The sequence below is a fragment of the Struthio camelus genome, chromosome 15 (assembly GCF_040807025.1).
Source record: "Struthio camelus isolate bStrCam1 chromosome 15, bStrCam1.hap1, whole genome shotgun sequence".
In the NCBI taxonomy this organism is placed as follows: domain Eukaryota; kingdom Metazoa; phylum Chordata; class Aves; order Struthioniformes; family Struthionidae; genus Struthio; species Struthio camelus.
In genome coordinates this window covers 8743191-8768659 of record NC_090956.1, presented here as the reverse complement: position 1 = coordinate 8768659, position 25469 = coordinate 8743191, and positions in this window count along the sequence as shown.

Below are 25469 nucleotides of genomic sequence, written 5' to 3'. Positions count from 1 at the left end.
CAGCTCCTATCAAATATCATCATTTAAATTGTGCACACTGACTCACTGAGTTAAACATCCCAGCGTCCACATTATTTTTGAAAATGTAACACCCAATTGCCTTTAGTTGAGATGTCCTCACCATCTTTTATTTAAAGGGAAAAAAACATATTTTAAAATAATTCAACATGTCTTACTGCTGTTTCTTTTGTTAAAATATCTGTCTTTAGAGAAACCAATGACAGTGTTACTGGAGAAGACAAAGACAGACTTGGATTTAGTTTCAGGCTTGAGATGGTTGTCTCCAATAGCAGCAGACCAGTCTTGATGATCTAAGCTGTTCCTTCCACTTTGGTGCTCTGTAATCACCTAGCAATCACCTCTGAAACACTCCTGCCTAAGGAAGTGCACTGTTTGCCATTACTTTTGTACCTGTTTTGCACGGCTAACATAATTGTGTAGAGTATAAGGCAGTCAGTAATTCAGATATTTGGCCTGACTTTCCTTTTTTTTCTTTTTGTGATTTACTTTTCCCTTTTTTACTTGGTTCTTTTTGATGAAGACAAAATAAGTCTTATACAGACCGGATTTCTGTGTAGAGAAATTCTCTGTAGAGAACTGTGTCCTTTTTGTTCGGATTTCTTGAGTCTGTATATGGTTACTTCACATTGTAAAGCTATATACATCATTTACTTCTTTAAAAGCTGCTATTAACTTGATTTCAATGAGTCTGAATTTGAATTCTCTATTTTTCAGATGTCACCAAGGCATGACCAAGATTCTGCTATTTGCACCTGTAATGCTATTTGCCAGGGTGCTTCTCTTGCTTAGTGTGCATAAATTTAATTTTTTCTTCAGGAATAGATTTTTAATTTATTAATACACACAGATCAAGGATTAATGGATTATTTTTATCTGGCCCCTGCCCATTTAGTTGTCTAGATCAGGTGAGCTGTGAAAAAGATATTTCCTCCTGTACAGTTCTGGGAATTGTTTGAACACAAAGAACTTCCCCTTACATCAAAGTACAGCCTATAGGGAAGATAAATCACTGTACTTCACTTTTTGTTTGTGGGCTTGCACCTCACAAGTAGTTGGCAGCCGTATGGACAAGCAACGGGAATGAACTGGAGTCACGGCATCATAATTCCTTTGAGTTATGGATAGCAACAGGTAGCAAATCTAAAGGAAAAGACAGAGAAGAAGATTAAAAAAAAAAAAGAGTCATGGACGTAAATATACAGGCCTAATTTAAAACTAAAGATAGTATGTTTTAGTTCACCTGTTAGAGTTTAAGGACAAGGATGACCCTATGAGAAGCAGCACTTTCCTTCATCAGTTCTAACTGTGTGAACTCAGAGGGGTTAACATTTTTTTTTGTAATGTTTTAGTTGTTTTGACTGGAAAGTGATTATTTTACTCTCTGTAGGCGTTCATTTACAAAGACAAAGGGCAAAGAAAATCAGTTTGGCTTAGCAGCTCTGCGCAGGAACGCCAGCTTCCGTTGTGAGTGCTTTTAAATCCCATAGTAACAAACAGTAGTGCTGATCCTAAAGGCAAGAATATATAGATTTCTTAGAATCCTAGTATAGTGGCAATGCTATAAATCACTTGTTAAAACTCATGTACTTCAATTGTTAATTGTAAAAGCTACATGATTCCATAGTTGCTCACAGTCAAAACATCAGTATTATGAAATGTGAAGATAAAATAATCACCTCTTTAATACAGCTTTATGAAATTCCCTGCGTGGAGAAATGCAGATTTACACTTCCTTTATCTTTGGTGGGTGTAAGAGATAATGGGAGTATAAATCTCTGTAGGATAATACAACCTGTAATTTAGAATCTCTTCTTGAGATTAATATTGTATAATGCCATACAGTTGGCTTTTTTTTAGATCATGAGACTAATATTTTCATCAGTTAGAGTTTGCCTCTCAATCAAAATAATCAACTGACCATATTATAATTGCAAGATTTGGAAAGTAAGAAAACTCATAGGATTATTATTTTATAGGAATTAAATTGTCCCATACTAATTTTAATGTGGACTGTTAAAACTCAATTTTTCCTCAGTTGCCAGAGACTTTTTATTAGGTACATTTTGATATTCTTTTTAATTTAGGAGTTGATGCTTTCTAAAAATATGTTACACTGTGATAAGGAAGAAGTGTAAATACAAGGGAAAAAAGGTAGTATGTAATGGAGGAACATTTCATAATAGCAGTGTAAGTGCTGGTAACCAATATGCAAGAAAGATAGAGTAATTTTGTGACATACTTTGTATTACTAAACTTATGACCAGAGGTTCACACTTCTAGTTCTGAAAGCTATTGTGTTAATGAACTCAGTTCAGAGAGAGACACAACACCACAAGCCTCTTAAAGCCCTTTCTTCCTGTTTTGTAACAAATGTTGCGAGGCAGCATAATTCAGTGTTTGGTTGCTAATGGGAAACACTGCCCTGGCTGTCCTGCAAGGTTTGGTGTATCCCCTCATTTTCTGTACTTCCCTTACTCAGGTGCAAGTAAGCATAACAGTACGAAGCTGCTTGGAAGATTCCAACTGACCGTAGGCAAAATATAAGAGTTACAGGATGCTGTTCAATAATTTTATTGCTAGGAGTTAGCGTTCAGCATGCTTGTTTTAATAAAACCACATTGTGGTTTTGTTTATGTGCCTTGAAATATTGCTTCTCGGTGCATGAGAATGCCCTCAGACAAGTGGTTCTGTGGTCATTTCTTCTTTTTAAGCTTTGTATTGCTTATTGTCCTTCCTGATCTTTTTTTAATGCTCTGTAATTGGATTGGATCCATTTTCTCTTTACAGGATGAAAATGGTTTCTCTTTGAGGTTAGGCTTTCACATTCAATCTGCAATTATACCATCCTGGAATTTATCTTTTATTTCTGATTTGAAGATCATTTCATTTATCAGCAATCCATTTAAGAATCTCCTCTTCTTTTCTTTTTACATGCCTGTTACATAGTCATTTAAATGAATATATACTACTTAAATGAAAGAAATGCTTCAAGATTTTCTGTAATTTTACAGGATCTTAAGAACTGGCTGAAATCAGTGTGGAGTGTGCTGTGGTTCTCTTTTCAATCCTTTTTTGCTGTAAACTCAGAGTTTGAAATATTTATTTTCAGCACTTGGTAGGAGTATCTCTTAAATATCCTTCAACAGAAATGGGTGTGTGAAACATGTTGCAAAATTTCAGTGATTCCAGCTATTGGAATATACATTTTGCTCTGTCCAGGAAAGCGTTTGTCAGAAGGTATCATTTTTTTCAAGCTCTTCAGAGTACAGTCTAGCCTTACTGACATTACCCTGCCCTATCTGCTCCACCTTGCACCAGCTTTGTTCATCAAGTGATGGTGATAATGCCACTCTTTTAGAAATCAGTTCTTATTAAAATTAAACATTATAATCAGGTTACAGAGAAAAGAAAGGAACTGAAAAATCAGTTTGTTTTTCCACTTAAAGAAGACACTTTGCCATATACGTAGGCAGTACTACTGAGCGAACAGTTTTGTGTACTATGCAGAAAATAGTCAAGGTTTACCTTTGATCCTGAGAAACATACAGAATAAGAAAAGAGGGTGAGGTGGAACTGGGTGGAAGCGATGTGCCTGGGAAAATGCTTTGAAAATACCTGACACATCGTGTGTGCTGCATTATTACAAAGACAAACGTTTACTCCTCATAACTGAGCTTATGTTATAAATCATTTCTGGCAGAGCTCAGTTAAAAGGATTAGAAAAAGTGGAGACTCCATCAGAGCCAAACAAATCCCTTTAGCCTTTTCCTAAAATGGAAGATGAGAATACTGTGAGCTGCCTTCTAAACATTACCGCTGTGCGTTGTATGTGCATTGTGTCCCGGAAAAAGAACAGACTTGCTTTGTAGCCTTCTTCCAAATACCTTCTATAATGTGAACTATTACCAGAAGGATGCTTCCAAACCACAGTCTTCAGGGTTTAACAGTGCTCTTTTACTCCCAGTTCTTCAGTCCATGTTTTGCAATTGCAAACTGCAGTAGCTTGGTCTTTGGATCTGTGTTTCTTTCTGTTTATTCTGTATCTGAGTAAGAAAACAGCTGCATGTCCTTTCTTCAGTCCGATGCAAATTATGCAATATTTTTTTGTTTGATAATCTTAAAACTGGATAATAGTGATAATTATACTCAGGTTTTATGTTATACTTGATGTGTTAAATTAATTCGAAAAATTATTTAGGGAAGGTTTAATGAATAGCATTATTTTTGCTTACTTCTGCTTCTCATTGTGATAATGTAAAAAGTTTTTATTTTTGTACTATAGGAGGCCACACTGCATCAAGGCCAACAGAGAGTTTACACAGAAATGACATATAAGTTCTGTTTATTCATATAATACAGTGAAGTAAACTGACGTTGACTTGATTCCTACAAGTTTCCATTATTACAGGTTCATAATTTTATTTGGAAACTGCTAAAATTTCTTTGTATAAATGCCAGTGATGCTGTTAATGATTGTGTCCAGGATGAACATAGTCTATCACTGATCAGACTCGTTGCAGCTTTATCTTAAATCCAATGAGATATTCAACAAACCCATAGCTGTTTACTATAGTTTCTTTTCTGATATTCTCCAGCTATGTGAGTTGGAATTGGAGAAACATTAAAGAAAGATCTCCAAATTACAAATCTGTCAATAATGGCAGCAGCAGCAGCATTATGATTGATGTAACATATTATAAGATTACATGGGGGAGACTCAGCACAAATGGTTTTTTGTAGCACTTCTTATTACTCAAAGATTTTACAACCAGTAAATTTAGAATGATGACCATCTAGTATGTTTCCCTACAAAAACACAGCTGATTGATGAGTTTTAGCTAGTGGTGCAACTACAGCCTTGGTAGCTCAGATTCCTGTTGATGATTCTTTAGGTCCTTTTAAGGGTCGGGGATTACAATGTTTAATTTCAATACTGTAAGCTTTGTGTGTGGCTGTTTCGAAAAACCCTTGTGTAGTCATGTCCAGTTTACCAAGCAAACTGTCTTGTTCTTAGTGACCTGACCTGTCTCTACTCTTTTCCATTCTATCCATCCTTGCTCTTTTTGCAAACTTTATTAGCTTTATATTTATAGTAAAAGAATACATTATGCCACTGGCTGAGTAGCCCAATCCTCCTGGTAGCCCTTCACCCTAAATAATTGATATTTACTTATTAAAAAATCTAGCATCAAGGAACTATTTTCTGATTTGATATTACTATATAATGTTCGGATATTGCAGTCTTTCAGAATCAGAAACTTGTATGGTATTGAATTAAAAACTTTAAGCATGTTCAGGTATACGTTTTTAGCAGTTGCTCGCATTTTGTTCATAGGAGTATTTGATCTGACAAGACTTATTTTCCCCCCAAACTTGATGATTACTACAAATTATATTTAATGCTTGAAGAGTAAGTAATAATCCTTAATCAGTTACTGCATGATTTTGACTGAAATCAGTATTGAGGTGGGTGACTCATAGCAGTGTGTGTCACACTATTTACTCTTGAAGTATTGACAGGACAATGAAATTCTTCTACTCGTATAGATTTTTTCCAGGACAGATTTATTCTAAGAAAAGCATGTCAGTTTTGTGAAATTCAATAAACAGGTAAAAAATGTCCTGAGACATGTCTAACTAAGACACTATCCTGATGGCATTCTGCAACAGCTGTAGCCAGTAAAGACCCAAACTGGATTTGGGATTTGTAAGTATGAAAATGGAAGGGCTGGTGACAGGGTGTGCTCCAGCAGGACTCTGGTACTTGGAACTTGTTGCTTCTACGCAGGTGCAGTAGCAATCTTGCGACTTATTTGTAATGCTGCAACGCATACCTATTTGACTGGGCTCTCAGGACAACGTGAGCTGTTTCTTCATCGTTTGCATATTAATGCTGTTGGAAGTTTATGTTTTCTTAATTGTCAGAGTGCCTTTTTATAGGCAATGAAAACATGATCTGGAGAAGAAGGGGGAAGAAAACTAGCATTATCTGCCTGTGCTTCTGGATTGTCAACAATCAATTGTCAAACTTTGATGCCAAAGTTTGAAACACACAGAGATATACACCTCCCTACGTATATCAGTTGTCTTTGGCTTCCCCAGGATATCCAGCTTCCCTAGAGCTCCCAAGTTCTCTGTGTTTTAACTTGTGTAAGAAAATAGGTTCCTGACCTCCTGCAGTCTACCCTTACTGATGAGTAAGAAATCCCTGAGCCGGCAAATCTTTCTTCACTGCTGAGAAATATTACAGAAAGCTGCTAAACCCTTGGCACATGTTACCTTGCCAGACTTGAGCACAGCTGTATTTGGGCCCTCAGTGGGCTGATCTGTGAACAGTGCTCCTGCTCTGTCTATTTACAGCCAGGCTGTCACCTCTTCTAGAGTGTTGCACCTTGTGTCCCCCATTAGAAGCCTATTGTAATTTGTACATAGTGTCAGAAGTCCCATGCAGGGATTGCAGGTTTTAGGAATACTTTTCCCTGCTCTCTCTTCATGTCCACCTCCTGCACTGAGAGTTCTCAGACAGAGGGAAGTACAGGAGGCATCTAATATCAACGAAATTTTCATCTGCAAAGTCTTGCTGGGCCTAAATTGAGTTTGTTTTTTGTACCACAGCACTCACTAAGGTTTGAGGCCCAGTGTTTTTCACAAAGCTATAATAAAGTTGGATTTTTGGCAACCTGTAATCAGCATCCATCCCAGCACTAATATTTTGATCCATCATTAATGAATACATATCGTTATTCACGCCCCTCCTGCTTTACTTTTGATTTATTGAAATGTAGTCAAATGTATTTGACTTGTAGAGAATAATCCCTTTGGATTTGACCTCAGTTTCAGCTTGGAGAGTGCTTAGAAACTTTTAATCTGATTTGTCAGATCGGTAGAAAGAGGTTTACATAAAGCACTATGAAGAATTTGCAGTGCTAAAATCAGTGGAATTTAAATCTTACCTTTTGTTTACTATTTCAGCTTTATGAAACTTTATAACATATTTTTAAATGTTGCTGTCATGTTTTGGCTTGTCATTGTCCTGTGTTTATGTAGTTATTTCTGAAGATAGATTAAAGTTAGATTGCTTAAAATATCTGTAGTGTCCTAACCTGGCTACTTTCCTCCATTGTCTGTATAATAGAGAACTTTGGCTCATACCTTATTCCCAGGTTAGAAGTTAACTTCTTACAGCTCCGTAGTCAGCCAGCCAGATGCTGCCTCCTTCCCTCCACCCTTGGGATACTGAACCCAGTTAGGTATTGGTGAGTTAATCATTCAGCATCTATCAACGTGCTTAAATCCATCCTAACGTGAATATACACCTTTCATTTATACTGAGGATGTCCAGAATATTCACTTCTTTCTTTGTATTCATCCTTCCAGGGCTAGAGACTCGGGAACTACTTTCAATGCCAAAGTTGATTTTTCAGTTTATGTATGAGTTAAGCCTATCTTCACACATGCATGTATACATATGTCCATGTACATCTATATGTATATATAAAATATGTATTTGTATGTAGAAGAAGTTAGACATTGGTATTAGTAGTCAAGATGGAAGTTGCGTTTCTCTACTTCAAAACAAAGCAGCGTTCTTTCAGAATAGTATGCTCATTTGAAGAGCAATCCTGATCGTTAAGAAAAGGTTACAGAACAGGATAAAATTTTCAAAAGTACTTTCTATAATCGGGATTCTGAGTACCCCCTGGACACCCCTGTTCTGCATTGAAATCAAGAGCAGGGTAGAGCTGTAGATGGAACTAAACTGGAATCCCGTTTTGTGCCAATACAAGCATGAATTATAAAGCATTTTAAACAAGAAATGAGAGATGTCTGTTGTTTTCCCCTAACAACTCACTTAAGAGCTGCATAAAGATTATGAGCATAACATAGCTTGCTAGATCCTGGTCCAGCAAAAAGCTGTATGGTATTTATAATGACTTGAACTTGATCTCCAGTTTGAAAGATAACTGTCCAACAAGTGATTACTGTCGAACTGAAAGAGAGAGAGAAATACTTCCGTTTTTGTCACAGTCAATTCTTGTAGCCCTGTGATTTTTTTTTTTTTTTGGTCTGTGGTCTTCTACGCAGCTATGAACCTTTCAAGGATGATCCTGTTTAGCTTGTGAGATCATAAATCTTACTCTGAGTGATATTTACTGAGCTGACCCTTCTGGTTTTAAGGCTAGCATTTATGAGGAATATGGAAAGAAGTCATGTCTATTCCGATTTTCCTTTTTAAATATGATATTTTATTATGTATTAATAAAGTAGATGCTAAAAAGTTTGTAAAGTATTTCCAAGGGCTCACCAGGTCTCTAGGAGCACAGTTAAGTGTTTCATTTAATGTGATACAGCTGCAAGCTGAAACCAAAACCCTTCTCCCCTGTTCTCCATCGCCAGCTGCACGTTTCTACTGCATCCCTTGCTGCAGGTGCCGCTGGGACGTCGGAGTGGTTGTGCGCGGGGGCTGAGGGCAGCTTTGGACCACCTTTTCAGTGACAGTTCACTATTAGGGTGGATTAAGTACATTAAACTATGATTTTAGTGCTGTGAATGCACTTGCCCCTGTACTGTGTGAACTATGAACAGAAGTGCTATGAACCTCTTTATTCAGTTAACTGGACTGAACGGTTTTTGCCTGAAGAGCATCTGTTTAGGCTAACTTTTCTATTCTAGTGAATGAAAATCTCTATTTGTATATAGAGTAAAAGTGGCATGCAAAGAAGGAAGTCCGTGTTCGTAGGAGGGAATACGATCAGTGCACCAAATTGGACCATTCCAGGTCAGAAGCAGGCTGAAGGCGAAACCTTGTCTCTCACGATTGCCCTTGTTTTCTAGCTCACCATTTTCTGCACTGGGCCTATTTGGTGTTAGAGATTGCTCCTTCCTTGTGGCTTGCCTGCTGGTAACGGGATGGCTCTAAGGGAAGCGGGGTTCACCGACGCTTTTCACCAGGCTTTTTCCCGCTTGCCCGCATCAGTGCGGGAATAACGGCTCTGTGGAAAGAGGCCCCCTTTTCTGACCCTGAGCCCTTGTAGATAGACAATGCGAGCTACAGCCCCCTCCTTCTCGTAGCAGTGCACGTGAATGAATCTAGCTTGCAGGTGAAAAAGCAAACAATGGAATATCATATTTGGAGGCAAAGTCTTTTTCATCCGTTGTTCATGTGATGGGGGTGGGGGGGGATTGTTTTGGAGCACTAATGAAACCAATAGCGTTCTCTCTTTATAAGCAATCTTTCCTTTTCTTTCCTAAGGAAGGAGTTCAGTTACATCTTTAAGTTAGTCTCTGATGCCCAGTGTAGATTTTGCTTTCCAGCAAAGTATAATTTGGTATTTTGCCAAGGGCATAGATATCTGTAAGGTACAGGCTCTCTCTTTTTTTTAAGAGCTGCTCTGAGACTTTGTCTATCAGATGGTGGGAAAGCATGCCTTATTATGTGTTTGGGTTTTTTTTCCCTGCCTGAAGGTTGAGAAGTATTTTTCTGAGGTACATCAAAACTGGAACTTGACAGGCCATTACTTTTTTTTCATATATTCAATAGTAATCAGTAAACAAATACTTTCTCATACCCACTCAGTGTGTTTTGGAAATGCATTTTGTTTTTGTGGAGGCAGATTGCTGTCAAGTTAGGGGCTCCAACATCATTAGTAGTATCTCTTAATTAGTCTCTATTCACAGGAATTTGATCATATAGAGTTAGCTGGAGCTGGGATTGAGTATTGGCTCTGACAGCGTATTAGTTCTCAGATATTTACTTTGTTCCTCCTGCTGATATTAACTGGCACAAAGTTTGGCTGTACACAAAAGATAGCCAATGGTAAAATAGTCTTAGATTTCTGTTCAGTAGTATGTATGAATAATAGTCTTATGATTGCTTTTTCACTTTCATCTGTGAATCCTGCATTCTTTTCTGCGCAGTAGAAAAACGCCTATAAAGGACAGGAGGAGGCTGCCTTCTCCTCTGAACAGCCATAGCCTGGAAGCTACTTTTCCTTAGATGGTGGGAGAAGAGGTGTTGTAGCCTTTCTGACTAATGAGGAAATTGAATCTGAGTCTCCTACTGCTAGGATGAGTTTTCTGATCTCCAGACAACTATTAAAATAGACATAACAAAATAAACTCCTGTATCTTAAAAGAAAAACTCACTATCTGTATATTACCCATGTCTTAAACTACCCTGAGATTAGACCCCTCAGCAGTCTGGATTTTAGAACTGGACTGAACTGCTCAGATTGGTTAATTTGAGCTGCGCACAGAGGAGAAGCTGTAAGTGTTTAGAGATCTTTAAGGCTGAAAGTAAAGCGCCTGTGGAGAAGGAGTTCCTCGTTGTTTAGAAGGCAACTGTACCAAGACTGTTTTGAGATTTAGGAGTGGAAATTTTGCCCAAATGTTGCTTGAGGTACCTCTGTTTTATATACCCTGAGAGGAAGTTTTTAGAGACCCACAGAGCTTTTTTCCAAATGTTTTTGAGAGATGAAGGATCAATTTGCTTGTTATAAAAACAGTATTTTCATACAAACTTTCATTTTTAGAATTTGGAGTATTCGAGTAGTAGCAGTAAGGATCACAGGAGAATATTGATTTTTGCAACATGACATTTTAAGGTGAAGACTAACTGTTTTACATGACGTGCTTTTCAGCAGCAATTATCTCCATTGCGAAAGTCTGATGGTTCTGAACAATATGGTAAAACGTTATTGTCTGTGCATTTGAGTACATCCATAATTGCAATGCCTGTATTTTATTACTGTGTCTTGTAAAAATACAATACAAATTATGCAGGCAGATGTTAAAGCAACTGCATGGTTTTCAGCAAGTTTGACAACTTCTTGTACTATTGACCTAGACAGAACGGTCCTCTGAACAGTCATTTGCCAAGGGTTTCACAGTCAAAAACCCCAGGCAGACTTTTGTGTTAAAAATACATGCTCTGTATGTTAGAGCAGCAGTTAAATGGATAGACGTAAAATGTTTTATGTTGGTTTTCCTGTTGTAGAATGCATTACATTATTCATGACGCCAACCTGCCTTGGCAAGCTTAAAGGCATAGCATTTAACCTCAGGTGCGTATCCAGATCCAAACCCACAAATTGCAGTGTGACATAGCCTCTACCAGTCGGATCTAAGCATGTCCTAATAAGCCACTCATACATCTGCCACTTAGTCACTAGAGAGGAAGTATGTGAATGGCTAGCTTGAGTATAATCAAATTTCAAGTTCACTGGAGGAAAAAAAAAAAAAAACAAACCATCTATGGCTGTTGCCTTGCTAATTCATCTTCATTACAAATGGTAAACTTGTTGGTAGATATGAGTGAAAAGCCTATGGAGGGTACATAATAAATGCTTATTCCAGCTGTATGAAGAGCTTTACATTTTTGAAATGCTGCCAGTATTTTTGCTTTTAAATGGATTACATTGTTACATTGCACTATGCTCTGTGCTAGGTCTTTGTCTGTGTTCATAACTGTTTGTTTTATATATTTGCTAGCATAAAATGTCATATGCTGCAAATTAAACACGAATGGAATGAATATTCAGGGAATTCTGAGCAATTTGTAGTATTCTGTATGAGCACAATGGAGATGTTTAGGAATTTCTGTGCTCTTGACAAGTAATGCATTATTTTCTTCAAAATGTCTAAATTGCAAATATACGTAGGTGTTACTAGGGTAAGGTTTGTGTGCTTATGATATCTGAGTTGTACCTAGGTATAACTTGCCTTTGATTATGACATTAAATCTCCACTAATGCCAATAGTAAATGCAAGCAAAATGCATACCTTTTTAATTTTTTTCCTCTACAACATTTCTAACCATAAAAGTAATTGAAGTCATGTTGTGTGCTAAGTTTTCCATTGACGGTCAGTGACACTGATTTCTTAGTAGTCCTTTATTGCCTCTGATGTGTCTTCCTTAATGTATAAGGTGCATGTCAATATATTCTAGGCACAAGATAAATTAGCTAACCTTTGCAACTTCCTTTAAAAAGTGCAGTATGTATCTTTATAAGGTACCAGTTATCACTCAGTAGCCAAACACTTTTCTAATAGCAACTCCTATCAGAAAACTGCAAAGTGAAATCTTAGGAACGAGGACTGGATTGGCCTTAGATTTTCTTTGGCGACTGTTAACGCTGTTCTTCCTTTGCATGGATCTGAGAGTTGAGTCAACTGCAGAAGTAATTCATTGTTACTAGTACATAATACTGAATATACATACAGTGCATGTGGATGAGATTGTATGGTGGATCTGCAGCATTTAAAAACAAATACATTACTCTTTTTAATAAAGGGTGAAAACAGAATTATTTTCCTAAAATAGTCAATTTGCATGACTATTTTTTCAGAAAGGAGTTGCAATTGAGGACTGGAAACTAGTATTTATTATCTGTTTGTCAGCACCCTGTTGAGATATAGTTCAAAGCAGTGCATATTAAACCAATGATAAGTTTCTATGTTGAAAGACTCATGCTGTTTATTCTTTGCATGAAATGAGAAGAGGTAAGAGAAAAATGCTGTGTGTTGGTGAATACTCTGTGAGATTCATAAAATAACCAAATCATAGCAAGCTATAGCTTTTGCATAGTTTTCTCTTTTTAGTGTGAATCAGTCTATTGCTAAACCACAGTCTGATTCCTTTCCTGAATTGTCTCTGCTTTAAAACAGATGAAATTCTAGTCGGAGACTGTCGCCTTCATTTCCTTAATGCGTGGTCATATAACATGACTCAGTTTTAAATAGTGTCTGCAGATAGAAATTTGATAATTGCACATTAAAGATTATTGTTCCACTGCAGTCAATGGATGTTTGAGCCGTCTATATCACTAGAAGTGTGACTAAGGCATAAGTGCAAGAAGTTTTGCAATGAAGGCAAAGCTTCAGTGGTGAATGGAGAATCGTAGTTGTCAGAATGTATTTAGTATACAATTGTATGGTGAATTCAGAACACAGATTTGATCTCCAATTTCATTACATTTTCTTCCTAAATAAATAAATAAATAAAAGCTTCCTTCTCTCTTAGGTATAGGGAAATCTCACAAGAAATGGGTTATACTTATACTGCAGAATCAGGTGTTTAGCTGCTCCTTTCCTGAATTTGCTGCTCTCTGGACATGTGTTGCCTCAGGCTGCTCGTTCTCAGCTCACTAAGGTATTGCAGCGCTCTCACAATTTCTTACACTTCTTTTGAGGGCAAATATGTTTGATCTCTGCTTTGTGCAGTGCAGTGTTCTGGCCCTGTTTCATCATCATGAGTTAAATCCTCTTCAGACTCCTTCAGAACCTCAAAGAGTCTTGACACAGCACAACTTTGGCAGCTGAACTGCACTGTGCACCAGAAGTGCATCCCTCCTTCTGCACAGAAGCTTTCGGTTTTCCAGCATGGGCAGGTCTGGAGAATTAGACCGTTCCTGAGCTGAATCTGAAAAGAGCTGAAGAGCAAATGCAAGAGTTACTGAAACCAAGTGGCAATTGTGGAATAAAAGCACGCGGTCAATAGACACAGAAAATAAAAGAGAAGTCACTGAGTCTGGGAACTCATTTAGGGTCTGGCTTAACAAGAGGGGCAAATGGAAGCAGATGATAATCAGCTCCTGCACTGGTGGTTCAGAGGGTGATGAATGAACGTTTACGGCCTCTGTTCTGAGAAGCCGTACTGGGTTAGCAGCAGCATTTGGCCAGCTTGGCTCTGATTTTTTATTACCAGTGTCAGTAGCTTGTGTCTAGACTGGTGCTTTGGCAGCTAATTGATCTCTAGCATTTGATATGCTAATTATTTCTTTCATAAAATGCTAATATGCGTACAAAGAAAAAATACCTTTTAAATGCTACCATGATATCTCAGAGGCATATCTGGAACTGAAAATAAGACTGCTAAATCTTTATTTAGATCACTACAGTATACACGTCAGTGAACGCTTATAGTTGTGGGAATTTAGCTTAAAAATGGGGATGTTAAGCCTGCTAATATTTCCCTATACTAGAATTTCCCTGAGTGATTAGATATAATTTTATTGTTTTCCTTCTATAGCAGCTTTTCTATGGAGAGATTACATTGGTTTACTGAGGACTAGATATTCTTTAGTCATGCAGTGACTGTACAGGGCATGTAACAGGATATGCTGTACAGCCCAAACATGGCTTGAAAATTCCTGTGCGTTAGGGACTATACTACTCTGTTTGTTCAACACCCATATCTCAGTAGAACCTGGCGATCGTTTTGCCTCTGTTGTGTGCATGTTCTTTCTTTGGGAGGCCAGTAATCTGGGCTTCACTATCTTTATCATATTTGGTGATAGGATATTTGGAGAATGAAGAACTAATAGTAGAGAAATGTAATTGAACTGCGTCCCACTTCTCTTTTAGGATAACATGTGCTGCTCTATATTAAGACCAGTTCTCTAGGTAACTGAATTATTTTTTGGCTTTCTGTGCGTTCCTACCATTAGACCATTCAAAACTGAGATACTTAACTGCTTGATGAGGTGCTTGTGTGCTCAGCAGTTCAGTCCCAGTTTTCTATCCTTTCCCTTTTTTGGATTCTCTTCACACTCTGGATACTTTTAAAATACAGTTATATGCCACTCAGTCACTAGTGTTCTGTAGCTTCATGTGGAATCATAATTGTATGCGTTCTTCACTCTGAGAGAAAGGCACCATCAAGGAGAGTTTTTATGTACATTATATTTTGACTTCCCAATTCAGAGATTTTTAAAAATACTTTTATCAAATATATGAAAACATAAATATTTTGGAAAGCTGTCCAAAAGTGAGTCTGTGAAAGAGAAACTATTGAGCAACCTTTATAGGACCTGGGACAGCTGCAGGAGCACATTATATCTATGGTACAGAGCCACAGGCAGAACCAGGATTCTTACTGGCCTTTGGAGATCAGGCATGTTTGGCGATTGAAGAATTTAATTTCTTTAAATATTTTTTGAAGAAACCTGCAAGATTTTCTTGGTACCTATACTCACACCTTTTGCATAGACTAATAGTCTAATAGTCTATCCCAGTGCCATTTTGTGGATATTAATTAGATCATTAATATGTGTTTAGAGTATTTGACTTCAGTCACTGGCAGCGGATTAAACACCTGCCAAGTGTTGTGAGTGCACAAGCAGATCCTACAGCTGTTGCTGGGATGAGATTCCATGTCTGCTGTAATAAGCTTATGTGCATACTCGGAGCCCTAATCACTCTCTCGTTGACTAGAGAGGACTTTGATATTATCTACAGGAGTATAAGAATCTTATTATGTAGCTCTGCAGACCAAACCAACCCAAATAAAACCATCCATTCATTTTACACAGGGAAGTTAGTAACTGATTGCTGAAAACGAAGTCAGTGGAGCTAGGCTTTCTAAAGGCTGACATAGAAGTCTGTTATGTCAAGAGTTATTGCAAGGTAATTAAGTACAGATAAATTCAGCTACAATTCCTGCAAATGATGTGGAATCACAAGACTTTTCTAGGCAAAGGGGTATATTTTTGACTGAAGTTTAGTGTATTATATTTACTTTCACTCTTGACATCTTCAGAACTCATATATAACTCCACCAACAAAGTAGAGTTTCTCATCCAGGCACAAGTGTAAATGATAAGAGAAGCTATTCTTCCGTAAATGACACACATTTCTTGTTCTTCTAGCTCACTTTTCAAACATTTAATTTTCTTCACTTGTATAAGTGGTTTTAGGAAGTAACAAGTGTCTGACTTTTTGCATCCCCCCCGCTTAAGCTAGGGTTCTTAAGGACATCATTTTGATTGAAATTACAGGATAAAATGTATTCTTGATCCAAAGCAAGGGACTCCTTGATATATCTTATTCATGGCCCTTTACCTCTGGTTCAGGAAATGATTTCCTGAATGCACTCTAACTCCACAGCAAGTGACTTGAGAATTAGTTAATAATACATTACAGGTGCTACATCCAATAATAAGTTTTAATATACTTACAGTTTATTCAACTATAACGTGGACAGGTAAGGTTACTGAAGTACACGTTTAACAAGAGACATGCTCAAACTGTTTAGGTTATTGAAATACAGCTTTAATAAGGGAGGTAATTTAAGCCTGAAAGGGACTTAACCAATGAAATGTGTTAACTTCCCTACAACGAAATTTGATGTGCTTCAGAAATTTCACGCACATCTGGGTTGGCTTTGAAACAGATGTGTTTTGAGACTGTTTGTTTAAATGTTGAGCTGAATTTATTTTAGGGGCATGTTGGTGCCCCTTGCATTTGCTTTCTATAAATATTATAGACAACAGGAATTATGAGTGGGAAGGTTCACAGAAAACATCTCAGAATATTTTTAAGCAGAACAGTACTCTCCATAAGATACAGTATCCACATGGGAGATTTGGTTTTACAAATTACACCCCTTCAATGAGTAAAAGAAAACATATCTTTGAAGAACTAAGGAAGATGAGTGAAATTTCGGATGCTGAATGCTTGGAAGATAATTATAAAAATAACCCATGAAAAAATTAGTGGGGATGGGGACAGCTGACTGGTAAAGGATACTGCAAAAGAATGGTGAATGCTCAGGAAGAAAGAAAACACTAGAGCATGAATTACAGGTAAGAATTGTGTAAAGAAGAGTTAACAAATAAATATTAAAGGCATTTCAATTAAACATGGAAAACTTAACGTGCAAAGAATATAATCACTTAAAATTATAAATATTTGTTTTTAAATGAAAATATTATGCCCTTTTAAAGTGTCTCATTCAGTTACATCAGTAGGTTCAGATGCAGGATGCTATTTCCAAAGTATTAGTTATACGAGCAATACACACACATTGACAGTTGGATTAGTGGTGTTCAATGGATTAATTAGAGGCTGCCACTGCAATGCATTCAGTACTTTCTGACAGTTCAGCAATGCATCTAGGATATATCAGCTTGTATTCTGTGAAACAGAGTATCCCAAAATAATTTTCTCATGTGTGATTTTTAAGTAACACTTGAATTTTTAAACCTCTTTCAAAGAATGCTTTCACGCACTCCAGGCTAGCTTCAGACAGGTTAGGGACTCTTGCTTGCTGGAGTTTGGAGCTACTCTGCTTTTCTCAGGTTGTGTGTTTTAAGTACATTCAATATCTATTTAGCAATGTATACAATATACTGAGTTATTTTTAGAAGACTTGAATACTCAAGCATATTCTGAATGAATAGCAATGAGTAAATAAACCATATTATACAAGAATGTCTCTCACTAAAAGATCAGCACTGTGCTTTCAGCTTGGGAACATGGGTTGTTGAGCGGGCCTCAGACTAGGTAGCTCTGTCCTGCAGGCTGGTAACTTAAAGCATGCTCACTCAGGGATTCATACCCATGTGCACATTCACTGATTTTGAGGAAGTACAGTTTGGTGATAAATACACCCCCAATCTTTATGCTGTTCCCTGTACTGTAGACGTTAGTATCATATTTGGCAGTTTACAGGATTTTGGATTGAACTGAAAATAGGTATCTGCAGAATAATGAAAACTAGCTCAGGAGAATAACGTTGAAGGGAGAGCATACACCTGTTAAAACTCTGAATTATAAGCTGTGGTATTTTTTCTGCTACTAAAATACTGCATCAACTTTACCTACCCTCCTTAGCAGCCACAATGAACTGTGCTGTAGATAAAAATTCTTGAACGAGACAGTAGCCTTTTAACTGGTTCTTACTGAAATAATCTCCTTGTCGTAATCTAAAGCCTTCTGGTTGCTGCTCAGCAGTCTTTTTTGTATTTAAGTTGCATTTATGTACACTTACTATAAGGATCAAGCTATTTATTCAGGAGTCCCAGTGCTGCAGTCAGCAATGATGAACTCGTACAAGTCTTGGCCTTACTGCAGTTGAAGGGAGACTGTGGAAAAAATCTGATTGTGTAGTGAAACTCGTTCACAGGAGCTCCCTCTCTCTGTCTTACTCTACAGCAGTGCTTGCACTTGTTCTCGTTCTATTCTGTTTTTATGTTTGTAGCTGCTAAGCATCAAGAACTGATGTATTAGTATGTAATCTATCTCTCTAGAATAAAACCCAAACAGTTATCAATAACTAACTAATTCCACACTTGAACTATCTTTCTGATTAAGAAAAAATATTGTAACTTATAACAGGAGTTCTTTAATCATCGGGAGAGAAGATGGCTAATTTTCCCAGCAATTAGTTTCATCACTGTTGTGTTAACTCTATCTCCTACCTTGGAAAACAGAGGAACAGGCTTGGTGATTGAGCCCAGTGTAGTATATTACAGACCACAACTCTGAATTATAGCGCAGAGGCAAGTCAGTCAGACAAGACTTTAAGAATATTCCCTTTCAAGTAGGGGCTTTCATTCATAAACAATATCTTATGTAAGTATGGCTGGACAGCATTGAAAAGATAAAGCATGGATGCAAATTAATAATCCTTTTTGCAGCCTGATGTTTCTTGCACTTTTAAAAATGTTTAAAATGTTCTTGCAGAAAAATAAATATTTACCATTTCTTCCTACATTAGGGGAAAGATTCCAAAATCCCCTCCTAGTTTTAAGAATTTCACTTATCTCTTCACAGCAGGCTGGTGGCACATCAAACTAGGCATATCTGTAACTTGTGGCACACAGCTGTGCCTGGCTGCCTTTGACTTCCCAGCTTGAACAGCTAAGTACTCTTTTACCACTCTTCTGTCTGAGCGAGGTCTTTGGCACACAACCCGGGATCAGGATTTGAACTTACCCTTTTGGATTTGTAGCGCTTGCTTGAACAGCTCTGACATCAAGTCCTTTTACCAGATAAGGCAATAGAAAAGGAATTCTTTGACTTATTGACTGCTGTATCTTTAGTGCTATGTATGGCATTATTTGCCATTGAGCCACACTAAAATGGCATCATACATATATATATTGGATAATGTCAAGCCACAATTTTTGGAAGGCATCTGATTGCAGTCATTTCACAAGCACAAGGAATAAGTGTTTCTCTCAGTCTCCTCTCTAGAATTTTAACAGCCTATGAAATCATATTGTACTTCCATAATCATGGATAAAAATGGGGTTGGTATTTGTTTTATGCTTCACAGTGTTAGTGAAATAAATAGATGGCTAAGGCTCTTAGCATTGTACGAACAAATTAATTGGATTTTAATGTATTAATTAATCTCATTAATTTAAGATTTTGTAGGTAAGTTTCTGCTTTACCTATATTCGTCATTACTGTCAATGTTTCAGATAGTTTTATGAGAGCTTAGACTTGGATGCTTTAATCCTCAGTTGTTTTTTAATCATTTCGTTTAGAAAGGGTATAGCTTTGTAAGAGCTGCTGTGAAAGTGATCTTTAGTTAAACCTGTGAAGTGTGAAAATCATCTGTCAAAACAGATGTACAAGATGTTTACTGTTAATATTTCTCTGGCCTTTAATCCTAGTTTTCCGGTTTGTGTGGGCACTGACAGTTAACTCAAGTTTCAATCAAATGTAGACAAGTAGGATTTTTTTTCCTGTCCTACAGATAGTCAGATGATCAGTGATTTTTTTCACACCATTCTCAAACTCATTTAGGCCTTTGTTCAGACTGGCTGAGGCACAGCAAGGCTTTAGAACGTGCTCTTTCATAGTCCAGGATATTTTTCATGGGCTGAAGAACATGAATTTATTGACAAAATATTTTTCATTTCATTTGAAAATGAAATCTATTGAACTTGCAGCTGCAAATTTTCTACGCGCATTATACAATGAAAACACTGAAGCTGGATCTATTTCACAAGTGAATTAATGCAATGGCATTCATTTGAGAATATGTAGAGTATTGGCAACCAATTTAAATTAAGTACAAAGTATTGAGAATTTTTAAATTGGATTGCTGCTGTTTTGGTATATGTTTTCTAGCAAATATATATTAATCTGCTAAGAAACAAATTTAGTCTGTTGCATCATTTTATGATGGCATACGTCGTGAAAGAAACTGAACAAAGCAATTAAGGATGGATATAAAATTACTGATGAATTTAGATCTCAGATAACGATAATATATGGGGTAATACCATTATATAGACTGATTATTTGTATTGTAATCTCAGTGAGGAGTTAGCTGGGCACCATAAAAACACATAAAATGGACAGTCACTTTGCCAAAGATCTTATCATCTTAAATGATAATAAGTTTATTTGGATTTACCCCTCTGAAAATATGATTGCAGTCTGGCCAAACAGAGTTAATACAATGACAAGCAAAACTATTTTTGACAAATACAATCTGAAAAAATATGAACTGGTTAACCCTTCTTCTTACAGACAAGCACTTGTTAGCAAAAATAAGCTTACCAGAGCCAGGGGATGAAATACTGACCCTATTCAGGTCAATAGTAGAGTCCCCATTGATTACACTAAAGCCAAAATTTTTCACAATCTAACTGCCAATGTAAAGAAAATAATCACTAGATTCACTACAATCTATAGCTTGGCTCCAGGTGTTCTATCTGAATCATGAAACAAAACTTGGTGCAGAATCTTTAGCTAAAGATTGAAAAAACCTGCATTTTGTCATTTTCTTGTGTCAGTCTTCTTCCATGGGCACATTTTAGTCTCTTGTAAATGTACCTTCACAGACGATGACTTCCTTTTTTTTTTTTCTTCGCCTACAGAGACTCCACAGAAATCCTCTATGGATCATTACTTTGTCACACTCATTAGAACTTGAGAGGAAACCTATTGAGGAGACTTAACATCATCTCAGAACGCCAGGTGCTTTAGCATTTCCAGTGTCATATGGGTCAAGTCATAATAGCATCTCTAATTGTCAGCCACAGAAATAGTGAAAAAATACTGAAAGGAGGAGGGAAATCCCTGTAGATAGAACTCAAGGTTATCACTCCGTTTCTGAAAGAACTGAAAAACTAACTACATGAAAGCCTTAGCTTCTTCTATAGTAATGTTCTCTAATGGAAAGGCACAGAAAGTTGTTCTGCCTTTTGTCCTGGATTTCTAATCTCTCATGTATTCTTTTCCTTCATTCTTTGTCACAAGAAGGGTTGCATACTATTCTGTGAATTCTAGCTCTAAATCCAAGCATGTATTCCTGGAGCAGTGATTTCAAAAATAAATTCAGTTAACACATATTTGTGAGTGTGTGTGTACATCTGCTACACACATGTAGTAATATAAATGAGTATATAAACATATATTTGTAGTCTGTGTAACTCTGCATTGCAGAAAGAAATGAAAACTTTCTCGTATCGTAATGACAGTGAACCACCTGGTCAAAGAACAAAATTTCACTGCCAGCAACAGGGAAACTGCTGAACTGCTGCTGAACTTTCAGGTTTATAGGACTGAAAGGATTTCAAGGGGCTAGCATAAGCTTATTGACCTGAGAAACCCACCAAAGCAGGCCGATTATTTGGTCTGTAATAATTATCCCTATTGCAGTATTTTGAGATGTAACCAAAGGTAATTCATCCTGTTCCTGTACAAAGCATTGAGGCACCTTCAACTGAGTTTAATAACCGTGTATCATAGCTACTGCACTGCAAGCTATAATCCATGCAGAAAACGGTGCTAATGGAGTTAGTAGACAGGAGATAATCTCAGCACTTGTTACAGAAAGAAGTACAACATTAGGTCTTCACACAGGAACATCGTATTTTGCAAAAACCCCAAATCTGAGTGGAGCTAAGTAGACTAAGAGCTTTGAAAGGAACTTTGAACAATAAACAGCCAGTTCAGAACATGTAAAAGCATTTGATGCATTACAATATATTACATATTTCTACAGACTTCAGAATATATTAACATGTATTTTGGATGTCTCTTGCCAGATTCTGTGGTTTATACTGCACTTGGAGTTGGGCAAGATTCTTTGTATTTCAGGGGGATTTGCTTTAATAAGAATTAAGTGGTAAAGGCCAGTGAGGGTCTCAGGATTTGTCCTCCATGCAACTAACCTATTTTGCTTCTCAAATATATTTCTAAGCTTGGCATTTGGGGCTAAATGTTTCTGTGGAGTATCAGGAAGATAATAAGGTCCTGCAGTGGCTGACCCACTGTTTCTGTGGTTGATGATTAGTATCACTGTGTGAGAGACAGCTAATGTTCTGGGAAAAGTCTCCTATTTCTATTCTTTAGTCAGCAGCAGGATATGGGTACACTAGAGGCAGCAAGATCTCTTGAGTATCGTATGGTCTTGGAAAGTTCCTGTAGTGATTCTCTCTGACAAAGTTAGTATCTGCATTGATTAACTCTATAGTAAGTCCTGTTTCCCTTCTGCTGGAAGGAAGATCATCCTGATTAATGATTCTCAGAAAAGTAATGTATCATTTAGATCATCTAGAGAAAGCCTGAATCGATTCAGATCAATGGCAAAAATCTTGTTAACTTAAAAGGGAATATGTTTTCATTTGTGCTTTTCACCGAACACCCTAGGACATGGAAATAATAAGGGAATATATCCCTTAACTAATGTTTTCTTCTTCTAATATTCCACCTGTATTTTATCCATAAAAGCTACATAAGACAGGAGTAATAAAAACGTCTAAAGTATGTTAAACAAAATCCTCATGTTGCAGTTTCCCTAGCAGGTGTGAAATTTTATTTCTGCAATCAAACCCAAGTTTCATATTTCTTTTCCTGTAACTGGTTAATAATTCCCCCTTCCAGATGCCAAAAGTTTCTTAAAAGATACTTACAAGTTTCTGAGTTCAGTTTTGTGACCTGTCTCTAATCAGGAGCCAGGAAACATTTATGCAGTCAGAGGTAGATATTAAAGATTAAGTAAAAAGCTCTGATTACCTTAGCAAACATGCTAGGGAGGAAACTGAACTGAGTTCATGATTTCAGGCATTGCTGGTGAATGATTCTATAGTTTTGCCAGAGTTATGATATAAATGTAATTGGTCTTTTTTTGACAGTGATACATTCTTTAGGGATGACTCAAATCGTGCAAGATTCAAAGGACAGATTTCTTTGTTAATTATTTTCTTTGAGATCACTGCCTGTAACCTACAGAATGCTATAATAAATGTGCAGTAGTAATATAGACTTCTGTTTTTCTTTCAGAGAAACAGCTTGTTTTAATATAAGCAATATGTCTGTAATTTTTTTAACTTGGACTATTCTAGAGAGAGATGACCATATTTTTCAAAGAGTTTCTAAAGAGTTTATTCCCCATTCAGGCACTGAAATGAAGAAGTCATTTCAAAGTGATTAGCTCTCTGCAGCAATTATTGTTACATTGAACAGCCCCAAAATCCTGGCCACTTGTCAGAAATTCATGAATCAGTTCAGTGGAAAAAACTTTTTTCTCTCGGTAAGCTTCTAGGCCATTTAAGTCTGCGAATCTCCTTTCTTTACTTTGGAAAACCCAGCATTAAAATTCAATATCAGCTTTTCCATCCATAAATTTTGACTTTTGAAGACAGAGAAATCAGTATTTCCCAATTATTATGTTCACATTTTTCAGTTGTTCATGTTTTTTTCTTTCAGTTTATGTCTTTTTATTTATTTTTTTTAATTCTGAGAGTTATAAATGGTAGCCCAAGTAGGATTTTCTTTTAAGTCCATGGACTAAATAAACTAGTATAAACACAACTGTGATACAAATAACGAGCATCAAGTGACACTACATCCCATGGTGATGCACAGACATACAGAAACAGACAGTTCCTGCCTTGTGAGAGAGTTTATAATCTGAGAAAGGGTAGCAAGAAAAAAAGAGTATGCTCACTTCACAGAGATAAGAGGCCTAGAAAAAATAATTTTTTCAAAAGCCCCTAGGGCCAGCCTGTAAAATGTATTTAGGTACCTATGGACTCAGATATTCAGCACTTTTGAAAATTTCACTAGGCAGTTAAATGCTGCTTACAATTAACTTACATTAACTTGCAATAAGACCCGAGTTTCTAAGTCACCTATAAAAATGATCTAAACCTGGATCTACAGGTGTAGGCTAAGTTGAGCTTAGAGCCTTCAAGACAATTAGGCCAATATTTCCTGTGAACTTCTGGACAATGATGAGTGGAACAAACCCGAAGTATCCAAAGACTAAGATGCCTATGTTTCATTGAAAGTCAGTTGTACACTGTCTTTTATAAGCCTAAACCACACTTTAAAAATGAGGCACAGTTTCCTAAGTCATTCAGAGGTTTTCGCAAGATTGTTGTAGTGATTTGACCAGTGTTATAGGTAGAAATGTGTCAGCAGAGTTTTATATCAAATCTCCTGAATTCAAGACCGGTATCCTAAAGACAAAAACTATTATTGAGAGTCCAACTGCTTTTTAAATATTAAAGTTCCAGTATTAGATATTACAGTTGTGCATCAAAGATAAAGAAAGATAGCAGCTAGCATGCAAATGCTGTATCCAAAGAGAATAAAGGCCTTTTGAAGGCAGTAGAAACTGTCAAAGTTAAATTAAAAATTAAAAATCCATTCTGTGTGCTGCGGAGATGCTAGGCTGCCTGACAGCCACAGCATCCAGAAGTTTTAAAAACCTCTCAAATGCAATAGCAAGTTATCTGTACTCACTGTGCTTCCCCCTCCACCCCAATCAATTTTTATGCCATCGTGAAATATAGTCACTTTGCCTGCAAAATGTTCATCTTAGTCAAAAGAAAAAAACTCTTCCCTGCAACTGTTTTTTTAAACATCTCAAATTATAAGTATTCAACTTGCATATGCCTTAGCATGTAATATATTGGTATAAAAATGTCAAACTTTCTCAGTTTTTTTTTTTATGATTTCAGTCTCATAATGTACTGATGCATGTTAGTCGCTCAAAATGAAGACTGACGTGGCTTTCAACATTAAAAAACACTGGCTACAGTCACAGGCAGTGTCTTAATAAATTACTACATGCATTAAATGTAGGTCTCAGAATCTGGAAGTGGAGTAATTTTGTTTTTTTGGAAAGCACTGAAATGCCACAGAAAAACACTGAGGATGTTAAAAAGGACAATGGATAGGATCTACCTCTCTCCATGTGTGTCCTCCCTCCCTCCACACTTTGCTCTCACTGCAGTAGCTGACGGCTCTGTCTCTTTGTCGGGATTCTCTCCTGTCCTACTGACCTCACCCGTCAAAAAGGAGTACCATAATAAAGGACAGTACTTTTGTCGTCATAAGCAATTTGCCACCATATACTGTACAGAACTGTGGAAGTCAGAGGTGTATTACTTGCTGCTGTTAGTATTATTTCCCAGTTTACCTGAATAAGAGATTATGACAAAATCCAGCTATAGTTCAGAGTGATTCTGAAACAAAACCTTCCAGCTATACGTTGCTTGAACCTCAAAAGAAGCAATGCCTTTATCACTGTCGTGGCTTGAATGAAAATCTTTTTTTGGGAACACCCCTGAGTTGTAAAGTGGGATTTAAAATCTGGAACAGTTTTGAAGTCAGTTTATCTTTAGGTTCAGTGAGGTTATTTTGGTAGGGTACTATCACAGTTCTTATCGTAGAGTATGGACTCGAGCTGTGTA